Genomic DNA, 26,632 nt, shown 5'->3' with positions numbered 1-26,632 from the left:
ATGCACCCTTGTGCACAATATGAGATCATTTGAACAAACTATGCCATGAATGTGGCCATAGGATTGATCATTTGACTTAAAAGCCATGAATCTTCACGCATGATAGCTCATTTCTGAGAACACTTTTTAAAAAGAATTGCCGTATTACAAGTTTATTATTTTTCCTGGTTTGGTCATATATAATGCCACAATGCGAAGGTTTTCCAATTTTTTTATTTTTTTATTTTTTATGCCCGTTTCAAAATGTGGTCAAAACGGCAGGAATGACCGTTCCTAGCTAGTGGTTGAATCTTGGAATTTTTTTGGTATTTCTATAATTAAATAGATACTTATGTACCTAGAAATAACTTTTGAAAAAAATAAAGAGCAAACTACAAGGCAGCTACAGTTCAAATTTGACCCACTTCCAACTGAATCGGCGGAAATTTGTCTTTTTCACGAGAGGTGGATCAAACCTTTTTACACCCAACGATTTGGTAAATTGTGCATTAAATATGGCCTAGTATTTTATAAAAATGATTTGGTCCAATTTTGCAATAGTTATTTGGGAGGTCCTTCACAAAAAAACCTCCTGTTGGGCACTCGAAAAATGGAAAATGGTTTTTTTGTCCAAAGAAAATGAAAACTTTCTTAGGCAACATTATTTTCCATTCCAATATACAACCTTGTGCACAATATGAGATCATTTGAACAAATTATGCCATGAATGTGGCCATAAGATTGATCATTTGGCTTGAAAGCCATTGATCTCCACACGTGATAGCTCAATTTTGAGAACACTTTTTTAAAATAATTGCCGTATTACAAGTTTGTTATTTTTCCTGGGAACTTGGCCACATATAATGACACAATGCGAAGGTTTCCCAATTTTTTGAATTTTTTGAATTTTTTATTCCCGTTTCAAAATGCGGTCAAAACGGAGGGAATGGCCGTTCCTAGCTAGTGGTTGAATCTTGAATTTTTTTGGTGTTTCTCTGATTAAATAGGTACTTATGTACCTAGAAGTGATTTTTGGAAAAAATAAATAGCAAACTATGAGGTAGCTGCAGTTCAAATTTGACCCACTTCCAGCTGAATCGGTGGAAATTTGTCTTTTTCACGAGAGGTGGATCAAAACTTTTTACACCCAACCATTTTGTCAATTGTGCATTAAATATGTCCTAGTATTTTATAAAATTGATTTCGTCCAATTTTGCAACAATTATTTGGGAGGTCCTTCACAAAAAAACCTCCTTTTGGGCACTCGAAAAATGGAAAATTGATTTTCCGTACAAAGAAAATGAAAACTCCCTTAGGCAACATTGTTTGCCATTCCAATATGCACCCTTGTGCACAATATGAGATCATTTGAACAAACTAGGCAATGAATGTGGCCATAAGATTGATCATTTGACTTGAAAGCCATTAATCTTCACACATGATAGCTTGTTTCTGAGAACACTTTTTTAAAAAAAATTGCCGTATTACAAGTTTATTATTTTTTCTGGGAACTTGGTCACATATGATGACACAATGCGAAGGTTTTCCAATTTGTTGAATTTTTTTGAATTTTTTATACCCATTTCAAAATGCGGTCAAAACGGCGGGAATGACCGTTCCTAGCTAGTGGTTGAATCTTGGAATTGTTTTGGTGTTTCTCTGATTAAATAGATACTTTTGTACCTAGAAATGATTTTTGTAAAAAATAAATAGCAAACTATGAGGCAGCCGCAATTCAAATTTGACCCGCTTCCAGCTGAAACGGCGAAAATTTGTCTTTTTCACGAGAGGTGGATCAAAACTTTTTACACCCAATAATTTGGTCAATTGTGCATTAAATATGGCCTTGTCACGCCCCAAAACATGGTTCGGACGTAACAGCCGCCACGCGTTTATAAACAAAAGATTACAAACGTGTGAGGCCTAAACTAAAACTTTTCACAATAATACACATAATAAGCATGTATTCTTTATTCTGGGGATACATAGTTCTTGCTGAAAATAAACTTCTAAAGTACTTCAATTTATTCCCTCCCGGCGCGTGCTACGCCTACTGCTCAAAGCCAAGCTCAGGATCATTACCACTTTGGGCTGCATAAATAGAAATTAAGCAAGGGTGAGTATGATGATTCATACCCAGCAAGTAGCATTTATTCAAGGGTACAAAAGGAGAAAGTGTTATGGATATCACAACGGTGTAATTCAGTTTCAAGGAAATGATACGACAGCAATGGACAGATTTAGCGGCGGAAAATAAAGTAGTGCAAAAGGCTGAATTAAAAGATGATATTAAACAGAGTTCAACGGAATACTGGAAATATTTATAGCGGTGTATAGGGAAAAATATTGGTATCACACGTGACCAGCAAGGTTCCCTACCCGGGACTCACAGGGGTGAATATTCACACTTTTACACTCTTAAGAGGGGTACTCCGACATCGACAGTCTCGACCAGAACCACGTGGGTTCTAGAAGAGCAGAGCCCTTCGACCCCCTGAGGCACGACAACTTGACTTACTAGTATGGGTCGTTCCCAAGGATCCATCACCGATACCCTGTTCGGAACAAGTGTCGCCCCCAGCGGAGAACTCAGACAGTCCCATACCTGAACCGTGACCGGTACAATATGTTTGCGGTCGTGACACCAATATAGACAATATGTGAATATGGAAATAAGGAGGTCAGTGGTATGATGAAACTTATGTAGTAATCCTCATGTCTCCACGTAAGCCCAAATAATCATGATGATTACTTGCTCACCGGAACATATTTCTCTTCAACAGTACCGTGGCCAACGAACAGAGGACAGTTGCAGAAGAACTCATATATCACGGTACAGTGGCTAGCAAAAGAAATACTAGCAGCAGTATATCTCTAGATCAGTGTAACAGTGTGCAAGTCGCAGGACCAAGCACAACAACGAAATATGAACAGAGGAACTGCTACTTGCCTGACAACAGTACCCGTCTACCACGCGGTCGCTAGGAACAACACCAGCGAGAGCTCCAACTTCTTCTTCCAGCAGACGACTTTGACTAGTGTGTCAATGGTCCTACGCTACAGCACCTGGTCGCCTTATATACTGGTAACAAGTGAGTAGCTCCTTGTGAACACATTAATCGTCGTCCAGCTGCCGCCGTAACTCCTGCTTGCTCCAAAGGATAAGCTAGTGCCCCTTTGCTTCACCTAATGGCTGGTTCAATGCACCTACTAGCTCATGCATGCATATGTTTCTAACCAGAGCAATGACACGTACATTCTATCTCTCAAGGAAAAGACACGTAGCCATGCAACAAGCCTTCTCATCGCTGCATGCAAAAATATCTACTGCCCTAGACGGTGGTACAGTGTAATCCAAGAGCTAGCTGGCCTGTGAGAAGAAAATACAGCTAACCTTACTGAGCTAGTCGGCAGGCTACGTACATGCATTACGGCAACGGTGACTAGATGGATGCATGCAGCGCGTTGAGTACAGACCATGGATGTGGTGCATGCCATGCATTGATGCATGCATGTAAGTGTACGTGGATTGCTCAAGCAAATGCAATACTCCACCATCTTCTAATACAAAGAAAATCTACTAATGATTGGGATGCACCTATTGGTCTTAAGATATTTATCTCCAAAATTATTTATAAATACTAGCATGCCTGAGTTATTAGAAAAATGATAGTTAAGCAAAATTTAATTCTAAATGACAATCGATGCATTTTAATTATCCTTAAGTAACACACGGGTGTTACAGGCCTAGTATTTTAGAAAAATAATTTGGTCCAATTTTGCAATAATTATTTGGTAGGTTATTCACAAAAAAACCTCATTTGGGGCACTCGAAAAATGGAAAATGGCTCTTTTGTGCAATGAAAGTGAAAACTCCCCAAATCAACATTGTTTGTTATTCCAAGATGCACATATGTGCACACTATTGGTTTATTTTAGCAAACAATAAATGGTTAATATGTTGAATGTTTACCCTGAATTAGAGGGTGAAAATCATAAGAGAAACAAAAAACTACCTAAGCTTAATTCTAATTGGTGGAGTCACTACTGGCTTGGATCGATGACCTGGCAAACATCAGTCCATCCATCGGTCCATCGATCCATCCCATCCGACAGCAGCAAATCCCCACCCAACCCTTCTCTCTCGCGCGAACCCCACCCAGCCCTCCTCTCTCTCGCGCAAACCCTAGCGCCACACTCATCCCTTGCCGCCGCCACCTCCGGCACCAGATCTTGGCTGCCGCGTCTCCCTCCGACCTCGCCGCTGGCGCTCCCCCCTCTCCCCCTCCCTCACCTCCCCTCACCTCACCGGAAGAGAAGATGGAGATCGTGCGCGCGAGTAGGTCAGGCGGTGGCGGCGGCTCCCAGATCCGCAAGGGCTTGGACCTGGAGCTCCATCCCCATGGCAGCGGCTAGGGTTCCTCTCGCCACGCCGCCGGCCAGCAGCAGCAGCAGCAGATGCCTCCTGCCGCCATGGTGCCGCCGCAGGCCCCTCCGCCGGTACGCAGCCTTCCGGATCTGGCCAGCGCGGCCGCAATCCTCCTCCTCGTTGGTCGCTGACGTTTGCCGGCGCTAGTTTTCCGAGCAGGGGATCCGCTCTACGACGAGCTCTGGCACGCCTGCGTCGGCCCACTGGTCACCGTCCCGCGAGTCAGGGACCTCGTCTTCTACTTCCCGTAGAGCCACATCGAGCAAGTCGGCCAAGCCCCGCCTCCCTCCCCTCCTCGCTTAATTCTAACCCCGCCTCGAAGTTTCGCGCAGGGAGGCTCTTTTGCTTCGGTTCGCGTGCTGAATTTACTTGCTCTTTTGGGTTTCCAGGTTGGATCTGTCGAGTACTCCCGGTGCTCCCACCCCGGCCCGCCACCACCACCGGTCGCCGGTCGCCGGAGAGGACGCCACCACCACCACCACCACCATGGCACCCCCGCGCTGTCTAGAGTCGTCAAGCACCAGAGCGACGTCGTTTGTGAAATGTCAGTACTTGCGTAATCTGACTAGAACTAGATTTTGGTGGTTCTCTTTTGGTAGAACTTTTTAGATGTATTCTTTTTTTCGTAGCAAGTTGGTGGTATGTCAGTACTCGATAGTATGTCTCTTGATATAGTTGGCTCTTGCAGATTGTGCTGCTAGTCCAGATACTTGAATCTTAGGTGCTACGTTGACTTGCTGGTTCATGGGTGACAGCTATTTTTAGGATTTGGGAATCATTAGTGGGATCAGACGGCCCATTGTTGTTGCCAAAAATAGTGTGATGTGGTTTCGCTTGTATGCCATATTCTCGCACCAAGTCTTGGTATATATATATGCTGATCCCATGTTGAGCCTGAGCTCAATTATTTTGGGAAATACCGAGACATCAGATGGCCTATCATCATCTATACGTAGCTGTTAGTTGACTTATCGTTATGTATGAGCAGCTCATCTGGGGGCAGTACTATTGGTTATTATTTATAAGAAGTCATACTGTTTGTTATCTAGAGTATAGATATGCCCCAAGCCAAACGTGTGCGCTTGGACTGTCAGACTATTTTAGGCTCAACTGAAACTGAATCTCGGTAGGAATCATTATGTATCCATGGTGTATTTTTTATGATTTGGATGGCTTGGAGTGGCCATTTTCTATCAGAATCTTGTGCCGATAGCTTTGCTTTAACTAGTAAGTTCAGTTTGGGGAAAGCCAGGATGTGTTTGAAAAAACCATTTAGTATGGTTGATTGTGAGTCGATGACTTACATTTTTTGGGGCTGTGGTTACAAAATATGTAATCAAGGCAGTGCACAGTTGCCAAAAATATGTAATCAAGAGGAGGGCCATGGAAGGTCCTCTCCTTTCCCCTATCTTGTTTGCTTGAGTCCTGTTTCCGTCTTCTCCATTCAAACATGTTCTCCAGGCGGACTGCACCGGGCCTGGTGACTCGTATTACCCGATAAGGGCCTTCCCACTTTGGCGTCAACTTGTTGGAATTCTTGGCCGATTGAATGCGCCGAAGAACAAGGTCACCTTCCTCAAAGCTTCGGGCGTGAACCTTGCGGCTATGGTAGCGGCGCAAGGCTTGCTGGTAGCGCGCTGCTCTCACAGCCGCCCGAAGACGATCTTCCTCAAGGAGCATTGTGTCATCTTGCCGCAATTGATCTTGCTCAACCTCTTCATAAGCGAGTACTCGAGGTGACCCGTATATGAGTTCCGTGGGGAGAACTGCTTCTGCCCCGTATACCAGGGCAAAGGGTGTCTAGCCGGTGGCTCGATTTGGTGTCGTTCTGATTGACCAAAGAACTGCCGGCAATTCATCAATCCAGCACCTTCCACTCTTGTGCAGTCTGTCAAAGGTCTTTGTCCTCAGTCCTCGCAGTACTTCAACATTTGCCCTCTCATCTTGACCATTGCTTCGTGGGTGAGCAACGGAAGCGAAACAGACCTTGCTGCCGAGGTCTTGAATATATTGCATGAAGGTGTGGCTTGTGAACTGCGTGCCGTTGTCGGTGATAACCCTATTGGGTACACCAAAACGGCACACCAGTCCTTTGAAGAACTTGACGGCTGACTGTGCTGTGACCTTCCTCACTACTTCCACTTCTGGCCACTTTGTGAACTTATCGATTGCAACGTACAAGTACGCAAAGCCCCCGACAGCGCGGGGGAAAGGGCTCAGTATGTCGAGCCCCCAGACCAAGAAAGGCCAGGAGATAGGAATGGTTTGAAGGGCTTGAGCTGGCTGATGAAGCTTCTTTGAATGGAACTGACACGCTTCACACCTGGTGACTAGTGTCGTGCATCCTGGAGGGCGGTGGGCCAGAAGAAGCCTTGCCGAAACGCTTTGCCGTCAAGGGCCCTTGACCCGATGTGGGATCCACATATGCCTCCATGTATCTCCGCCAACAGCCCTAGTCCTTCCTCTTGAGGGATACACTTCAATTTCATGCCGTTCGACCTCTTTCTGTACAGGACGTCATCGACGAACTGGTACATAGTAGAGCGACGGACTACTTTTTCCGCTTCTTCCTGCTCCTCAGGAAGTTCCCCTATTTGGAGGAATCGGACGGTATGCTGTGCCCACGCTGGAGCCTGGGGCTCGACGGCGAGGACTAAAGGCATTTCCTCCGCTATCGGAGCGGCTGTCTCCATGGGAAGAGCTTGATGCTCTGTCAGAGCTAGCCGTCCCGTGGCAGGCTCAGTGTCTCCGGCAACATCCTTGCCGACGGCTTCGGGGAGCTCGGCGAGAAAGTATTTGCCGGGCCCTGATTTTCTCCTCTTGTTCTTCTCTGTTGATGGATCAACGGATGGCTGAGTTAGCCAAAGCACAAAGGTACCTGGTTCCACAGGTAGCTTGAGGGCAGCGCGTTTTGACAGGTAATCGGCGATATCATTCTCCGCTCGGGGAACGTATTCTGCCTCTATACCGTCAAAATGCTCTTCCAGCTTTCTCACTTCATCGACGTAGGCCTTCATCAATGGGCTCTGGTAATCCTTGTTGACTTGCTTGACGACAAGTTGCGAGTCGCCTTTGACGACGAGTTTCTTGATTCCGAGGTTCGCCGCGATCCTAAGACCGGCAAGCAGCCCTTCGTACTCAGCTGTATTGTTTGTTGACACCTCCCTAGGGAAGTGCATCTGGATCACATACTTGAGGTGCTCTCCGGTGGGTGCGACAAGCAGTACGCCAGCCCCGGCGCCCTGTAAGGAGAAAGCTCCATCAAAGTACATGATCCAGTTGCAACTTGCCTCCTTGCCGGGGAGAGCAGTCTCTTGGGTTTCTTCGTCAGGCGTCACGGTCCATTCTGCAACGAACTCCGCCGGGACTCGGCTTTGAATCGTCGAGGTACTCTCAAACTTGAGGCCAAAGCTGGACAGTTCCAGTGCCCACTCTACGATCCTTCCCATTGCGTCTGGATTGTGCAATATCCGTTGTAGAGGGAGGCGAGTGACGACAGTGATTTCATGCGCCTGGAAGTAGTGACGCAGCTTCCTCGAGGCCATAAGAAGGCCGAAGAGCAGTTTCTGCACACCGGAGTACCTCGATCTAGCCCCCTACAGGAGGGAACTAACAAAGTAGACCGGGTGTTGCATCATTTTCTTCTTCGGCGGCACTTCAATTGGCTGCATCGTCTCGGCATCGGTGATCATGACGGTGCTTCAGAGATGGAGATCACAAGCACAAAATGATGATGGCCATATCATATCACTTATATTGATTGCATGTGATGTTTATCTTTTATGCATCTTATCTTGCTTTGATTGACGGTAGCATTATAAGATGATCTCTCACTAAATTATCAAGAAGTGTTCTCCCTGAGTATGCACCGTTGCGAAAGTTCTTCGTGCTGAGACACCACGTGATGATCGGGTGTGATAGGCTCTACGTTCAAATACAACGGGTGCAAAACAGTTGCGCACGCAGAATACTCAGGTTATACTTGACGAGCCAAGCATATACAGATATGGCCTCGGAACACGGAGACCGAAAGGTCGAGCGTGAATCATATAGTAGATATGATCAACATAATGATGTTCACCGATGAAACTACTCCATCTCACGTGATGATCGGACATGGTTTAGTTGATTTGGATCACGTGATCACTTAGAGGATTAGAGGGATGTCTATCTAAGTGGGAGTTCTTAAGTAATATGATTAATTGAACTTAAATTTATCATGAACTTAGTCCTGGTAGTATTTTGCAAATCATGTTGTAGATCAATAGCTCGCGTTGTTGCTTCCCTGTGTTTATTTTGATATGTTCCTAGAGAAAATTGTGTTGAAAGATGTTAGTAGCAAAGATGCGGATTGGATCCGTGATCTGAGGTTTATCCTCATTGCTACACAGAAGAATTATGTCCTTGATGCACCGCTAGGTGACGGACCTATTGCAGGAGCAGATGCAGACGCTATGAACGTTTGGCTAGCTCAATATGATGACTACTTGATAGTTTAGTGCACCATGCTTAATGGCTTAAGAATCGGGACTTCAAAGACATTTTGAACGTCATGGAGCATATGAGATGTTCCAGGAGTTGAAGTTAATATTTCAAGCAAATACCCGAGTTGAGAGATATGAAAGTCTCCAACAAGTTCTATAGCTAAAAGATGGAGGAGAATCGCTCAACTAGTGAGCATGTGCCCAGATTGTCTGAGTACAACAATCGCTTGAATCAAGTGGGAGTTAATCTTCCAGATAAGATAGTGATTGACAGAATTCTCTAGTCACCATCACCAAGTTAGTAGAACTTTGTGATGAACTATGATATGCAAGGGATAACGGAAACGATTCCCAAGCTCTTCGTGATGTTGAAATCGACGAAGGTAGAAATCAAGAAAGAGCATCAAGTGTTGATGGTAGACAAGACCACTAGTTTCAATAAAAGGGCAAAGGGAAGAAGGGGAACTTCAAGAAGAAGGGCAAGCAAGTTGCTGCTCAAGTGAAGAAGCCCAAGTCTGGTCCTAAGCCTGAGACTAAGTGTTTCTACTGCAAAGGGACTGGTCACTGGAAGCAGAACTACCCCAAGTGATTGGCAGATAAGAAGGATGGCAAAGTGAACATAAGTATATTTGATATACATGTTATTGATGTGTACTTTACTAGTGTTTATAGCAACCCCTCAGTATTTGATACTAGTTCAGTTGCTAAGATTAGTAACTCGAAACGGGAGTTGCAGAATAAACAGAGACTAGTTAAGGGTGAAGTGACGATGTGTGTTGGAAGTGGTTCCAAGATTGATATGATCATCATCGCACACTCCCCTATACTTTCGGGATTAGTGTTGAACCTGAATAAGTGTTATTTGGTTTTTGCGTTGAGCATGAATATGATTTGATCATGTTTATTGTAATACGGTTATTCATTTAAGTAAAAGAATAAATTGTTGTTCTGTTTACATGAATAAAACCTTATATGGTTACACACCCAATGAAAATAGTTCGTTGGATCTCGATCGTAGTGATACACATAATCATAATATTGAAACCAAAAGATGCAAAGTTAATAATGATAGTGCAACTTATTTGTAGCACTGCCGTTTAGGTCATATTGGTGTAAAGCGCATGAAGAAACTCCATGCTGATGGGATTTTGGAATCACTTGATTATGAATCACTTGATGCTTGCGAAACATGCCTTTTGGGGCAAGATGACTAAAATGCCGTTCTCCGGAACAATGAAGCAAGCAACAGATTTATTGAAGATCATACATACTGATGTATGTGGTCCGATGAATATTAAGGCTTGCAGCAGGTATCATTATTTTCTGACCTTCACAGATGATTTGAGCAGATATGGGGATATCTACTTGATGAAACATAAGTCTGAAACATTTGAACAGTTCAAAGAATTTCAGAGTGAAGTGGAAAATCATCGTGACAAGAAAATAAAAGTTTCTACGATATGATCGCAGAGGTAAAATATTTGAGTTACGAGTTTGGTCTTCAATTAAAACAATGTGGAATAGTTTCACAAACTCATGCCACATGGAACACCACAGCATAATGGTGTGTCCGAACGTCATAATCGTACCTTATTGGATATAGTGCAATCTATGATGTCTCTTACCGATCTACCACTATCGTTTTGGGGTTATGCATTAGAGATAGCTGCATTCACGTTAAATAGGGCACCATCTAAATCCGTTGAGACGACACCGTGTGAACTATGGTTTGGCAAGAAACCTAAGCTGTCGTTTCTTAAAGTTTGGGGTGGCGATGCTTATATGAAAAAGTTTCATCCTGATAAGCTCAAACTCAAATCGGAGAAGTGCGTCTTCATAGGATATCCAAAGGAAACTATTGGATACACCTTCTATCACAGATCCGAAGGCAAGACTTTTGTTGCTAAAATTCGGAAACTTTCTTGAGAAGGAGTTTCTCTCGAAAGAAGTGAGTGGGAGGAAAGTAGAACTTGACGAGGTAACTGTACCTGCTCCCTTATTGGAAAGTAGTACATCACAGAAAACAGTTTCTGAGACACCTACACCAGTTAGTGAGGAAGCTAATGGTGATGATCATGAAACTTCAGAACAAGATACTACTGAACCTCGTAGATCAACCAGAGTAAGATCCGCACCAGAGTGGTACGGTAATCCTGTTCTGGAAGTCATGCTACTAGATCATGATGAACCTACGAACTATGAAGAAGCGATGGTTAGCCCAGATTCCGCAAAGTGGCTTGAAGCCATGAAATCTGAGATATGATCCATGTATGAGAACAAAGTATGGACTTTGGTTGACTTGCCCGATGATCGGCAAGCCATAGAAAATAAATGGATCTTCAAGAGGAAGACGGACGCTGATAGTAGTATTACTATCTACAAAGCTAGAATTGTCACAAAAGGTTTTCGACAAGTTCAAGGTGTTGACTATGATGAGTTTTTCTCACTCGTATCTATACTTAAGTCTGTCCGAATCATGTTAGCAATTGCCGCATTTTATGAAATCTGGCAAATGGATAAACAAAACTGCATTCCTTAATGGATTTACTAAAGAAGAGTTGTATACGATGCAACTAGAAGGTTTTGTCGATCCTAAAGGTGTTAACTAAATATGCAAGCTCCAGCGATCCATCTATGGACTGGTGCAAGAATCTCGGAGTTGGAATATACGCTTTGATAAGTTGATCAAAGCATATAGTTTTATACAGACTTGCGATGAAGCCTGTATTTACAAGAAAGTGAGTGGGAGCACTACAGCATTTCTGATAAGTATGTGTGAATGACATATTGTTGATCGGAAATAATGTAGAATTATTCTGTAAAGCATAAAGGAGTGTTTGAAAGGAGTTTTTCAAAGAAAGACTTCGGTAAAGCTGCTTACATATTGAGCTTCAAGATCTATAGAGATAGATCAAGACGCTTGATAAGTTTTTCAATGAGTACATACCTTGACAAGATTTTGAAGTAGTTCAAAATGGAACAGTCAAAGAAAAAGTTTCTTGCCTGTGTTACAAGGTGTGAAGTTGAGCAAGACTCAAAGCCCGACCACGGCAGAAGATAGAAAGAGAATGAAAGTCATTCCCTATGCCTTGGCCATAGGTTCTATAAAGTATGTCATGCTGTGTACCAGATCTATTGGATACCCTGCATTGATTTGGCAAGGGAGTACAATAGTGATCTAGGAGTAGATCACTGGACAGCGGTCAAAATTATCCTTAGTAGAATAAGGATATGTTTCTCGATTATGGAGGTGACAAAAAGGTTCGCCGTAAAAGGGTTACGTCGATGCAAGTTTTGACACTGATCTGGATGACTCTAAGTCTCGATCTAGATACATATTGAAAGTGGGAGCAATTAGCTAGAGTAGCTCCGTGCAGAGCATTGTAGACATAGAAAATTGCAAAATACATAACGGATCTGAATGTAGAAGACCGTTGACTAAGATTCTCTCACAAGAAAAACATGATCACACCTTAGTATTCTTTGGGTGTTAATCACATAGCGATGTGAGCTAGATTACCGAATCTAGTAAACCCTTTGGGTGTTGGTCACATGACGATGTGAACTATGGGTGTTAATCACATGATGATGTGAACTATCGATGTTAATCACATGGTGATGTGATCTAGATTATTGACTCTAGTGCAAGTGGGAGACTGAAGGAAATATGCCCTAGAGGCAATAATAAAGTTATTATTTATTTCCTTATAATCATGATAAATGTTTATTATTCATGCTAGAATTGTATCAACTGGAAACATAATACATGTGTGAATACATAGACAAACAAAGTGTCACTAGTATGCCTCTACTTGACTAGCTCGTTAATCAAAGATGGTTATGTTTCCTAACCATGAACAATGAGTTGTTATTTGATTAACGAGGTCACATCATTAGTTGAATGATCTGATTGACATGACCCATTCCATTAGCTTAGCACACGATCGTTTAGTATGTTGCTATTGCTTTCTTCATGACTTATACATGTTCCTATGACTATGAGATTATGCAACTCCCGTTTGCCAGAGGAACACTTTGGGTGCTACCAAACGTCACAACATAACTGGGTGATTATAAAGGAGCATTACAGGTGTCTCCAAAGGTAGATGTTGGGTTTGCGTATTTCGAGATTAGGATTTGTCACTCCGATTGTCGGAGAGGTATCTCTGGGCCCTCTCGGTAATACACATCACATAAGCCTTGCAAGCATTACAACTAATATGTTAGTTGTGAGATGATGTATTATGGAACGAGTAAAGAGACTTGCCAGTAACGAGATTGAACTAGGTATTGGATACCGACGATCGAATCTCGGGCAAGTAACATACCGATGACAAAGGGAACAACGTATGTTGTTATGCGGTCTGACCGATAAAGATCTTCGTAGAATATGTAGGAGCCAATATGGGCATCCAGGTCCCGCTATTGGTTATTGACCGGAGACATGTCTCGGTCATGTCTACATTGTTCTCGAACCCGTAGGGTCCGCACGCTTAAGGTTACGATGACAGTTATATTATGAGTTTATGCATTTTGATGTACCGAAGGTTGTTCGGAGTCCCGGATGTGATCACGGACATGACGAGGAGTCTCGAAATGGTCGAGACGTAAAGATTGATATATTGGAAGCCTATGTTTGGACATCGGAAGTGTTCCGGGTGAAATCGGGATTTTACCGGGTTACCGGGAGGTTACCGGAACCCCCCGGGAGCCATATGGGCCTTCATGGGCCTTAGTGGAAAGGAGAAAGGAGCAGCCCAAGGTGGCTGCGCCACTTCCCCCTCCCCTAGTCCTATTAGGACTAGGAGAAGGTGGCCGGCCCCCCTCTCTCTCTTTCCCCCCCTTGGGAATCCTAGTTGGAATAGGATTGGGGGGGAGTCCTACTCCCGGAAGGAGTAGGACTCCTCCTGCGCCTCTCTCCCTGGCCGGCGCCCCCCTCCCCCCTTGGCTCCTTTATATACTGAGGTAGAGGCACCCTAGAACACACAAGTTGATCCACGTGATCTATTCCTTAGCCGTGTGCGGTGCCCCCTGCCACCATATACCTCGATAATATTGTAGCGGAGTTTAGGCGAAGCCCTGCTGCTGTAGTACATCAAGATCGACACCACGCCGTCGTGCTGACGGAACTCTTCCCCGACACTTTGCTGGATCGGAGTCCGGGGATCGTCATCGAGCTGAACGTGTGCTCGAACTCGGAGGTGCCGTAGTTTCGGTGCTTGATCGGTTGGATCGTGAAGACATACGACTACTTCCTCTACGTCGTGTCATCGCTTCCGCAGTCGGTCTGCATTGGGTACGCAGACAACACTCTCCCCTCGTTGCTATGCATCACATGATCTTGCGTGTGCGTAGGAAATTTTTTGAAATTACTACGAAACCCAACACCTTGATGGGGTCATCTGCCTTGGTTTTCTTGGCGGAGCCGGCGTCGTCAGATCCCTCGACGGCAAGCACAGCTTTACCTTTGCGCTTCCTGTTGCGGCGCCGGCCTTTCTTCGCCGGGGCGGCGGTATCCTCATATGAGGAGTCGGTTTCCACGCCGGCATCTTCGTCGGGGTACTTCCTTCCCTCTTCAGCTCGGGCACATCTGTCAGCAAGAACATAGAGTTCTGCCACATCTTTCACCTTATTCATTGCCAGTTCTTCGTGCATCTTGCGGTTACGCATGTTCTGATGGAACGCGCTGATGATGGCGGCAGGGTGAACATCAGGGATATTGTACTGTACCCGGCTGAACCTCTGTATATTCTCGCGCAGACTCTCGCCTCCCTTCTGGGGAATGACATGCAGGTCACTTGCTTGGCCATGGGCTTGGTGACCTCCAGTAAAGGCGCCCACAAACTCATGGCACAAATTCGACCAGGAGGAAATAGAGTCTACCGGCAAGTGCATCAACCATGACATGGTGTTGGGTTTAAGAGCCAATGGAAAGTAATTCGCAAGCACCTTATCGTCACGGGCTCCAGCGGCTTGCATCGTGATGGTGTAGATGCTGAGGAACTCAGACGGGTGAGTCTTGCCGTTGTACTTTTCGCCAACGTCAGGTTTGAAGGCGCGGTGAGTGGGCCACTGGAACTGCCGCAGCTCACGGGTAAAAGTCGGACAGCCTACCTCGTAAGGTAGGCCTCCAGGGCTCTCCGGGGCCGGGTGGTTCACAGCAGGCCCTGCTCACCTGTCTGACTGGTGGCGCGCTCCGCGCAGGCGCTCGATAGTGGTTCGAGCGTCTTCATGGGCTCGTTCCCGAAGAACTTGGCGCTGGTCACAATGGGTCCGTGGGTCAGACGATGCTATGGAGATCTCGTCGCCCGCGACGTCGTGACGAGCCGGTGTCCGCGGTACCAGATGGGGAAGAGGTGAATGCACTGTGGTCGCGGCACCGCCGGCTTTTCCGCCACTGGTCCGCGGGACTCCATCGGAGCATCGACCCAGGGCCCCACCGGACTTGGTTCATCTTTGTTGGCCACCGCAACAAGGCTTCGGATAGTGGCTCTCCATTCGTCGAGTTTCCCCGTAGTGGGAGGAAAGTCGAGGAGCAACTGCGCGCGCCAGGGCCTCTACTGGCGTTGGTGGCAGCGAAACCTGCACAGATCGCGACGCGCTTCGACTTCTGACCATGTCAGAAGGAGCTCTATCACGACCCCGCGGTCGCATGCCGTTTTCACCAGCGCCTCGGCGAGTGGGCAGGTCTTCTACGTCCCAGGAGTGGCGCTCGGGGCTCTTCCCGCGGCGACGCCTGAGATCTTCGACGTGATTACGCCATTCGTCGCGCGCTGCCTGGGAGGAGCGCGCTGTTGGCGCCGGCGTGGGAGTCTTGGAGGCCCTTGCGTCGCCTTCAGGCGGGGCGGCGATGACCCTGGAAGGCCCCGCTCCACCCGCGAAGGGCTTGGCTCCGCCTTTGGATTTGGCGACGTGTGGCCCATTACCAGGCGCACAAACATCGCCGCCTCCCGAACTCCAGCTGCTGGGATGGTGTTGGTGTTCGCGAGCAACGCCCCGGGTCCTTTCTGCGACCGATACGCTGCTCGCCCGCATCGGGACGGGCTGTCCGGCTTCCGACTGGCCAACCGCCACCGTCTTCTTCTTCTTGGGCGCCATGATGATGAAGAAGTGCCGAACTAACTGCTAAAGCCGATTCTCACAATTGTATCCCCTACCTGGCACGCCAAAGATGTCGGTGGGAACGACACCTATGGGATCACAAGAATCCCTACTATGGTTAGCGGGGCGCGGGGTCGTGAGAAGAGCGGATCAAACAGATAGCACACGGTTCCAGGTTCGGGCCACGAGGATGCGTAAAACCCTACTCCTGCTTTGGTGGATTGTATATCTGTGTTCTTGAGCAAGCTATGGGGCGTGAGGAGCTCCAAAAAGCCGAATCCTTCCTCTGGTCGCCTCGGGCCTCCTTTTATAGAAAAAAGGGGTTGCCACAGTGGCACACAGGAGGTGGAAAGGGTACAGTGCTGCGAGGTTATCCCTCGCATCACATGACAAGGCGCATTTAATGCGTCTTGCTTAGGTGTCCTTGCTTTATCGGGGATGGGAGAGAAACCTGTCTCGTCCGTCGCCGCTCCTTCTTGTGTCGACACGCGCCCTGGCCAGTGACGCCTGCGATGCCATGTAGGTAGGCAGGCAGCTGAGGTGGCGCAGTGGTGGGTCTTCACGAAGATCTGTATGCCGCCACGCGGGTGCCTGCCCAGCTGGTTGGGTCGGCAGCTGCATGCATGCGGTGGTGGAGGTTTAGTCGGCGTGGGCCTGATGGTGGCCCTGTGGGTGTCCTCGGCAAGGGCCTTGCCGGGGCCCCGGCAAGGGTCTTGCCGAGGCGCCTGCTGTCATCCCCGGCAAGGCGCTTGCCGGGGGCCTTGTGGTCTTCCTCGGCCGGGATCCCGCCAAGGGTTGTCGTCTCCTTAGTGTGTATCTGATCTTGAATGTCTTCACAAAGATCTGCATGCCGCCACGGGGATGTCTCCCGAATCCTTGCCCTTTGGGGGCAGTGGACTCAAGGGTGATTTGCTCCGTAGGCGCGGGACGAGTCGCCGCGGCAAGGGTCTTGCCGGGGCTGCTAGAACTGTCTCCCGGCAAGGATCTTGCCGGGGGAGTCCGCTTCGTCCCCTTTGCTCTTCGTGGTCTTGGCCTTGGCGTCGTTCTAGTTCTCTTGAGCTTCGGTCTTACCCTGGCTCACCTCCCTTGCCTTGCTTGGTGTGGTGGTATCCGCGGCTCAGACTGCTCGTGCACAGTTATAGGGGTACAAAAAGTGTACCCCTCTTTTTGTACACCGACACATGGAGTAATAAGCTATAACAAAGTTGCAAAATTATGAGAAGAATAAGAGTAGCAAGTAAAAACAGGAGCCGCGATACCTTTCAGGGTATTTTGATCTGAAAGCATCCGATAAGGGACCTCCATGTTCTCTCAACATGTATCTCAGCCACTCACGAAACCTTGAATTAGAAGTAAAATTCAGTAAAACACCTACACATGTTCTACTGCAACTAGGACATCCTAAGCACTACATAGATTCCTATATACCTAAGCAACTACTGAATCGATCTAAACATCTAAAAATTCAGAGCATAAACCCTAGGCTAGTGACAGTTCAGTACAGAATGCAGAAGCAGAGCAGAGAGAGAAGAAGGAGGATTGCCTGGAGATCTCGATGCAGAAGGAGCGTCGATGCAGTGAAGAGGTGAGGCAGTGAAGGCGTAGCACCATAGTACCATCCATGGCGGAACCCTCTGCTGCACCAGCAGATGACACCAACCACGGTGGGCACCACAGTGCCGAACGACGGCACCAGAGACGCCAGCACCACTAGTGTATACAAAAAAAAGTTAGGGCTAGCAAACAGGTCACGCTTCTACTCTTCCTTTAATACAAATATACAATGTTTACAAATATATTACAAAACTAATTTTTAAAAATACCGATTCTGATTTATCGGGTTAAAAATGGGCAACGTAAAATGAAATACGACAAATGGCTAAGTCTGCTGCCTACTGCCAATGCATAATTAGCACACACAAGGATTTTGTTGAGTGAAACAAAATTACCATCCATACTTCCTCTACTGCCTACACATCCAACAGGATAAAAAGAAACATTTTTCAGCAAAATCGAGTTAAATAGATGGATTTCCATCTTGCATACATGTGTGCTTAGCAAATATATGGAGGGGGAGAAGAGAGAGCTTACCAACAGCATCTGGTTGGGGAGGTGGTCATGAGCAGCATGTCGGAGAGGTTGCCGGCTAATGTTTCAAAATGAAGAATAGTCAAGTTAAGTGTTAACCAACATTGTACAAAATACAGTAATTCACCGTTTTGATAACTCACTTAACATTGTACAAGTTGAGGTAACTGAAGATAAAATGGAGCTTATGGAAACAATATTCAGAGAGTAGGAGAATAGATCCTAAATTAAAAGGATCCACTAATAGCATAATATTTTTCGCAGATTAGCTTGTAATTTTTTTTGGCAGAACACAGAATGCACATCTGAATCAATCGAGACGGTCAGATCAAAGATTAATTATGATTGTGAAATTCCAAACAATATTCAGTCAATCACGGACATCATTTAGCAAACAACTACGTAATGAAGCTTAGCAGAAAATAAGAAATGGGAAGCAATTATTATGCTCCCTTGAGGTAGTCGATATACAATATATCAGTAGAAGTGTAGAACTACAAGCTTCAGGTTCAATATTATGCAAGGAATTGCTTTAAAGTGTTATAGAAGAAAAATAATTGCTTTAGCATTAGCTTTATGGAAGCAAACAAATATCATCCCAGGTAGTAATTTCTTTAGCTAGTCAATCACAATCTCATCAGAACATCGATAAGGAAAGTGCATGCACAGGGACTGTTGCATCTATAGAGCTGATTTCCATCAATGCACAGCAAAACATGACAAGAAACTGCATTTCTTCTCCCCTAAAAAAATCCTGCAGCTACAAATCAATGCAGCAGATCGATGAATTCGTCTCACCTGCGTCGTGCTACCACTGCATCCCGCGGGGGGAGAAGAGGATCGGGGGCTGCCTATTGGGGTATGACTCATACCTTGACCAGAAGCTACGGTGGTCGACATCACGGTGCCGGCGACGCCGCTGGACGCCTCCACCAGCACGGACACGGCATCCAGATGCGAGGTCCTGGCTGGCCTAGGGTTTCATGGCGGCGCGCTTGAGGCTCGATTGGAGGCGTGTCCGCGAGGGAATCTGCAGGGGGGCAGCATCGGAGTTTCCCCGGACGGTGGCGAGGTTCGGGAGGGCTGGTAGGCGGCGGGGCAGAGGTGGGGCGAGGCTGGGTCTCACGCGAGCTCAGGGACAAAGGGGGATTCGGGAGAGGACTGGGAGGCGGATGGGGTAGGAGAGGTCTAGGGCTGACAGCGGAAGGAGGGCTGCGGTGGCCGGCCAGCGGCGCAGGTGAGGGGACGTGGTGGCCGGTGGCTGTTGGTGGAGGTGAGGAATCCCCCTTTGTTATGTGGTGGATAGGTGAGAGGGGAAAAGAAAAGAAAAAGGCGGGCCGGTCGGTGCAGCACATAGCAATGGCGCACCCGGGGGTGGTGCGCCATTGCTATGGCTATGTGCTGCCAAAAATGCCCAGCTCCCCTGGCTTACCAATAGCGCACCTTTGCCAGGTGCGCCATTGCTACCTAAAATAGCAATGGCGCACCTGACAAAGGTGCGCCATTGGTAAGCCTGGGGAAGGGGGTGGACCCGAGGAAAAAATAGCAATGGCGCATTGGACTAAAGGTGCGCCACTACTAAAAAAATAACAATGGCGCACCTGCTTCTGGTGCGCCACTGCTATATAGTTGTGGCGCACCACCACCATGGTGCGCCACTAATAGGGATATTGGCTATAGCCATTTTTCTAGTAGTGATAATGGAAGGATGTAATGTCCGCACTCAACACATCTTTGATAAATTTATTTCATGGTTACACGCTTGGTTATTATTAGGGTTTTTGCAAGAAGATGTGCTGAATCCAATTATAGTCAATGCAATTACATTTAACAAAAGAATTGAATTTAATAAAAAAAAAGACCGCGGTACGACCAAACAAGGAAAAAACGACCACAATCATTGTCTGATCTAAAAGAACAACATAACCCCAGCCGCAACAACTACCAGACCAAGCCGGACCACCGTAGACTGATCAACACCAGTTGACACAGCTGAGCTTAATGCTGTCTCGGACTGGCAGCGACGCTGGTTCCCTGTCCATCGGCACCGCTGCACAGTCCGCACTTCTTTCGACTTGATGTTGACCTCGACCTTCATGCCGGCGTCACAGTGCCGGGAGACGCCGCAGATGAAATACCGGGTCCCGATGGTGGCAAGCGGAACAACATCATTACCGGTCAGGAAAGTTGTTATGGGTCTGGAGCCATTGTAGGAGTCATACCCCGTCTTGCTCACCTCCACCACGCTGTGCATGGCGGCGGAGTACTGGAACCTGAGCTCATCGCCGGTGGTGAACCTGATTCTCGAAACCCACTGGGAGTAGTTGGTCTGAAGGTCCCACGACCCGTCCGGCGCGCCTACGGTGTGGCTGGCAGCGAGGGCCGTCCCAAGCATGGTCATGGCCACGGTGATTAGTATAAGAGCTCTGCTCGCCATGGATTAAATATGGATCTACTAGCTAGTCCCTGACTTAGTAGTAACTGAAAATATGATGGGGGGTGGAAGTTAGCGCTAGAGAGAAAATTGATTATGTTGTCTGATCAACTAACCGGTCACAAGCTCCAAGGAAGCTAAAGAGAGAAATGGCTACAAGATGGATGGTGTTGTGAGATCATTGATAGTAGTGTGTCGACATATATAGGCGATGATTGTGTCAAAGGATTATCGGGTGTAAGCGCGTTGACTAGGTGACATAGACCATAGAGTAGGTCATCTAAAATGCATGAAAATAACAATGTTAAACGTTATCTCCTGAATCTGATATTATTATATATGCTTGGCTCCATTTTTTTGATCCAAAAGGGGTTTCCCCCTGCCCCAACTTTTTATAAAGCCAAAGCAAAGTCAACCAACATAGACTGTTAACAGCGCTTGGCGGCAACCGGAGAGTAGCTGCCACAAAAGAAAGCCAGGTTTAAGCTGCCCTATTACAAAGTTTTAGACAGATCTAGACAGGATACATAGCCAGGTGACAAACATGCCAGCTTACAAATAGATCAAAGCCAAGATGTGCAAACTAGCAGTAGGAAACCCAGCGATGTTCCAACGAAAGCATTAGCGCCACGCAATCCTAAGCAACTCCCCTCTTTGGTGGTCCAACAACCTTAACCACCGGAAAAGAAGCGCACCCTGAGCGTCTGAACATAGGATTTTCCATTGCCTGATCGTTGCACCCAACAGATCCAAAACACAACGTATACTTCACCATCTTCGCCCCTGGAAAACAAAATCATTCCGCAAATGCCATAAGCTCCATAAGGCAGCATCAGTAACAATGTTCAAAGCTTCAAAATATTTTCTCCTCTTCCAGAAGGAAGATAGCAAAGCAAAAGAATCAGGTGCAATAACATTAAAACTATCAGCTACCAAATCCAAAACATGTCTAGCAACAATGCAATCAAACAAAATATGTTGTATAGTTTCAGGCTCATTGCAAAAGACACACGACATGTCATCTACATGTCTGCGCTTGGCAAGATTATCTCTGGTTAAGCTCTTATTATAGTAAATCAACCATAGGAAAACATGGATATTGGGTGGAACTTTGATTTTCCAGATGTCATCTTTAATCTTAGAAGATATCCCTCCAAAGTTAATTAACTTATAAAAGGATTTGACAGAGTATTTGCTGGAAGATTCCGGCATCCAGACAGGCTGATCTGGAAAATCAGATAGAGACACTTGCTCGACAACCTTGATGAGCTCATTCCACCTAACTAAGGTCCTTTCCTCCACACACCTCCTAAAAGTAAGGCGCAGTTCACCACTCACCCAGACTTGTGCAAGAGTAGATTCTTGCTATTGACAGATATCATACATGTCCCAAAATGCAGTCTTAAGAGAACAGTCCCCAATCCAGATATCATGCCAGAAGGCAGTACTTTTGCCATCCCCAGGGACCCATCTATAGAAATTTTTAGAAGCTGCAAGAGCCCAAGATAAGCTTTTCATAAACGGAGACCCCAGGTTCACCCTAATGCTAAAAAGGTTAGGACTGGTTGTGTTGTACTTGAAGGACAGAATCTTCTTCCAATCACTGTCAGATTTCGGGTTCCGACAAAAGCCTTGAGGTTCGAACTCTAGGTTGCGCACGAAGATCTCTCCTCCCCCTAGCTCACGCTCTCACCATAATCTCAAAGCTCAGCTCATCGAACTCGTAGAACAAAGGACACAGGGTTTATACTGGTTCGGGCCACCGATGTGGTGTAATACCCTACTCCAGTGTGGTGTGGTGGATTGCCTCTGGGGCTGAGGATGAACGAGTACAAGGGAAGAATAGCCTCCTGAGGAGAGGTGTCCTTGAGCTCGGTGAGCTTGTGTGGTTGAGGATGATCTGAATGGTCCAAGATCAGTTCCCCCCTCCTACTTTGGTGGCTATTCCTATTTATAGAGGCCCTGGTCCTCTTCCCAAATGTAGGCGGGAAGGGATCCAACAACGACCAAATTTTAAGGGAGACAACTAGTACAAGTGGTGGCGCCGTCCTGGGCTCCATGGTGACCTCTATCCTGCTGGTCTTTGTCTTGTTGCATCGATAACCTTTGCCTGATGCCTCGGGACTCCTCGCCCGCGCTTGCCCCTTTATCACCAAAGAGGAAACGAGTACGCTGCGCGCGCTGGCGCCCGCCTGGCCTTGGTCGCCATGGCTTGCGTCACAGGGACCTCGCGAGGTGCCCCTGCCTTGATCTCTTCGCCCCTCGCGAGCCAGCCTAGTGAGGCCGCCCCCGAGGAGGTCTTGCGTCGTCTGCCTCGCGAGGCTTGGCCCCTCACGAGGGTCTTAAGTGTTCGCCGGTGAAGATGGGCCATACAGGGCCGCTGGTGGAGCCACGCCACGGGCCGCAGGCAGGCAAGTCTGGGGACCCCCGTTCCCAGGACGCCGACAGTAGCCCCCAGGCCCAAGGCGCGCTCAGACTTGGCGTCGAGGCGAAGACAAGGGGCAAGTGCAGAGCACTGCGGGCCCCAACAGCCTACGGCCTCGGTTGACGCATGGCGATTGATGGGACGTGGGCGTCTCCGCTTCCCCACGCTGCCTTGATATCCGCCTGGCTAGGCGGCCACTGTGACCTACACAGTTATTCCCTCGTTGCTGGCAACACACTTCCCCAATTCTTCCGCCTTCCAAAACAACAACCTCCTCTCCCAACTTGACCTGAGCTCGGCCCTCCCCGTCGCCATGGCGCCGAACCGAATGGAGAAGGGGAAGAAGAAGTCCCAGTCTTCAGCCAAGCCACCTCCGGCCATTGAACCCACTGTTGGTCGGTCATCGATGCTCAACCAGGAAGCCATGGACAAGTTCCACCCAGCGCTCGCCACTGGCTTCAACGAATGGGGAAGACAGTGGCCTGGCCTGCATCCCGCGCCTTTGTTGATAGGACAACCACCGAGGTCCAGTTCTTCATTGACGCCCTGTGGGCTGGCTTGGTTCCTCCCTTTTCCACCTTCTCCCGGGGCTCATGACCCTCACCCTGAGGTAACGGTTGAGGGGGTGACACGATCCACTGCTCCTGAGGCCGAAGCCCCCGAGGCCCCGACGGGTCACCCTGAGGCGGAGCCCGAGGGCTCCCCTCAGCCCAGCACTCCCGATGTCGTCCTCTCGGGAGCCTCACTAGTCGTGCCCCGCGTCCAGGGCTTCGGCCGGCTATGACTGGACTTCGATGCGCTCCGCAAGAGGAAGGGGTCTTCAAGCTGCAGTGGTGATGCCTTCCGGCCATTGAAGCAGAGAAAGTATATCGCCATGGACGAGTGAGTACCTTATCTTTGTAATTTCTTAGGTGCCATCTTCTCTTCTGATTATGGTTTCTCAGGCCCCCTTTCGTCAGGGTGACAAAATCTCTAGAAGAGCAACCTCCTCCTACCTCGCACCCTCTGTTGACTCTAAGTGTCTCACGCCAGCCCGCTGCGCTCGGCGCAAGATCGGCAGGGGAGATGGGCGTGCCGGCCTGGCACCTTGATCTTGCGCTCCTGCTGCCTTTCCTTCACGGCCCGGTCCGGGGCGCGGGGGGTGTGCCAAGGGCTCCACCCCTGGTCATGGACAGCGGCTGGATGACCTCGATCCTGGCTTCTTCTTCGAGCAACAGTCCCTCACCCATCCGGGTCTCCGCCAAGGCCCCTACGACGACTGGGAAGCGCTGGCCTCCAGCCCCCTACTGGGAGGGAGCGAGCCGCTTCGGATCCCTTCGGCAACCCCTGCTGTGGGGGATGGACCTGGTCGCGCGCTCAAGTTTGCGCACGAGCGGGGTGTCGTCCGCCACAAGCTCTTCCAGGAGGCAATGGGCGCGCTGAGCCGACTCGGCGGAGAACTCGTGGATGTTGACGCTCTCCTTGAAGCTGAGAGTCTCTAGCTGGTGGAGGAGTGGCATCAACTGAAGGTGGCTATCAACCTTGGGGGCCTCCAGCGTGAGCACGCCAATGCGAAAGCCGAGGCATCCCTGGCAACCTCGCGCGAGGCCAGCGCCCGGGCCTTGGAGGAGGCCAGGGAGGCGGACCATCGCCCCGTTGCCGCCGAGGAGCGCATGCGGGAGCTCCGGGCCTTGAACGCCTCCCTAGAGCAGCAGGTGGAGGCACGCAGAGCTGCATTTGCGTTGATGAAGGGTGCACCGTACGACAAGGAGGAGATCTCGAGGTGCAAGGAAGCACTGTTACTGGAGGCCACGGAGCGCAGCCTCGAGCTTGAGTGGTTGGAGACGAGGGAGCGCCAAGTCGCCCAAGCAGAGGATGTTGTTGACGTGCGTGAGGCCAGGGCCCAGGAGGAGGTGGACCACAGGGTGGCCGAGACTCGCGCGGATCTTGCTGGCAGGTACGACCTGAAGCTGAAGCTCGTGGAAGCCGAAGCTGTGGGAAGGACCGCTGCCCTCAGGTCAGGGTTGGCTGAGGCGGAACAGCGTGAGAAAGCCGCCGCAGCCGCCCTGATCTCAGTGCAGGCTGAGCTGGCCTCCGCCCATGCCGAGCTGCTCTCTCTTCAGTAGCGGGTTGCCAGCGCCAAGTCCTTCGCACAGCAGAGCAGGGAGGAGGCGCTTCGCCGGCAGACGCTATTGTGCGAGCATTTTCCCATGCTTCGGGACCTTAGGACGAAGGCCAATCAAGCGCTTGGTACCATCTGCGATGAGCACGCTCCCCACCCACATGCCGAGGACTACGCCAGCCATCTTCGCTTCTTCGCCGACGTCGTGACGCGTGTGGAAAACCAAGCTGAGAGGGCTCGCGAGCTTGTGGACGAAAAGAGTCGGGGCCTCCTCGGGCGCGCATTCTCCTGCGTCTTCAGCCATCTCCTGAACACCAATCCTGACTTTGATTTTGACGCCGCCATTGCCCCAGTGTTTGAGGTCATCCGGGACTACCTAGCGTGCTGGGTGGACAACAATGTGGATGCTCTAGTTAGGACCTTTTCTTTTGATGACGACGCGTTGGTGGTCAAGGTGGATGAGGGCGACGTGGTTGATGGCGATGAAGACAGGGACAGCGCCGGCGGCAGCAACCTGTCCGAAAGCGATTCGGGAGACGAGGCGAGCGATATGCCCGACTGAGCATGCGCTCCTTTATTTTGGACCTGCACACAAAAGCTTGGGTACGGCCCCTCACAATGTAAGAGCATTTTGGGGAGGGGGAGACCCTCATGTAAATAGACTACCACTTTATTCCCTAGGCTAGGCTTAAAGCGCGCTTCTGTGTGCTCGCAACACCCCTTGCGGGCTTGCTGCCGTAACTTACTTTGGTTCAGTCGAGCTTAAAAATGATTTGGCAGTTGCGGATGTGCATTCCTTCTGAGGGGAGCCCCTCACGAGCTCACGAGGTTTTGGTTTCCTGAGGGGTCCGCCGGTCCACCCGAGAGGGCCTCGCGAGAAGCGAGCGCCAGTAATGGTGAGGTGGGTGCGTAGTGCATGTACGCTGCTGCCAGCCCCTGCTCGCGAGGTTTTCGAAAGGGGGGAAGATAATGGACGCAAATCTAAAACAAAACACGAATCTAGAAACTCACGAAATCAACACGAACAAGAAAGGATGCCCCCCACGATTGCCAATGGAAATACAACTTCAAATTCAAGATCAAAAGCTGCAAGTCCAAGCTGCAGAAAAGAGGTCAAAAGCAAATGGACGCGCCCGACACCTAGCTAGTCTTCTTGTCTTCCCACCAGCGCGGAGCTAAGTGCTTTCACTGGCAGTGAGCATAGTCATTGGGGGACAGTGTCGACGGCCAGCGCGGAGCATGGTGCTTCCACTAGGACGTGGGCTGGAGCCCCCGAGGCCCAAGGGCGGCACTCCGGAGACTCCGAGGCGTGTACATACCCACTCATCATTATGTGAGAGTGTCACGAGCGGAGACCTTCACAGGCGTGAGCCTTGCTTCATATCGCCAGGCGAGGGGCCCGCCTTGCGCCACCCTCGACCACCGTGGGGGCGTCCGGAAACCAGGACGATGCCAAGGGGCAAAGGGGACGCTAGCGGCGCCCTTGGCGACCACGGGCCCTCTGTCGGAGGGAAGGCTCGCTAGTGCCTCCCTGGCAGAGGACCTACTTACGGGCGATGCCTTGCTCCGTGCGATGCGGGGAGGGGCCTTG

At 48.7% G+C, this 26,632-nt stretch overlaps 1 pseudogene; it reads right to left on the bottom strand.

The window, feature by feature from the left end:
* Window positions 1-19,990: 19,990 nt before the first annotated feature.
* On the bottom strand, window positions 19,991-20,518 carry LOC125529553 (mavicyanin pseudogene; annotated as a pseudogene).
* Between the last annotated feature and the right edge of the window lie 6,114 nt (window positions 20,519-26,632).

This window comes from Triticum urartu, chromosome 1A (assembly GCF_056163025.1).
Source record: "Triticum urartu cultivar PI428250 chromosome 1A, HENAU_Tu73, whole genome shotgun sequence".
Classification (NCBI taxonomy): Eukaryota; Viridiplantae; Streptophyta; class Magnoliopsida; order Poales; family Poaceae; genus Triticum; species Triticum urartu.
This window is presented reverse-complemented; position numbering and strand designations above follow the sequence as displayed.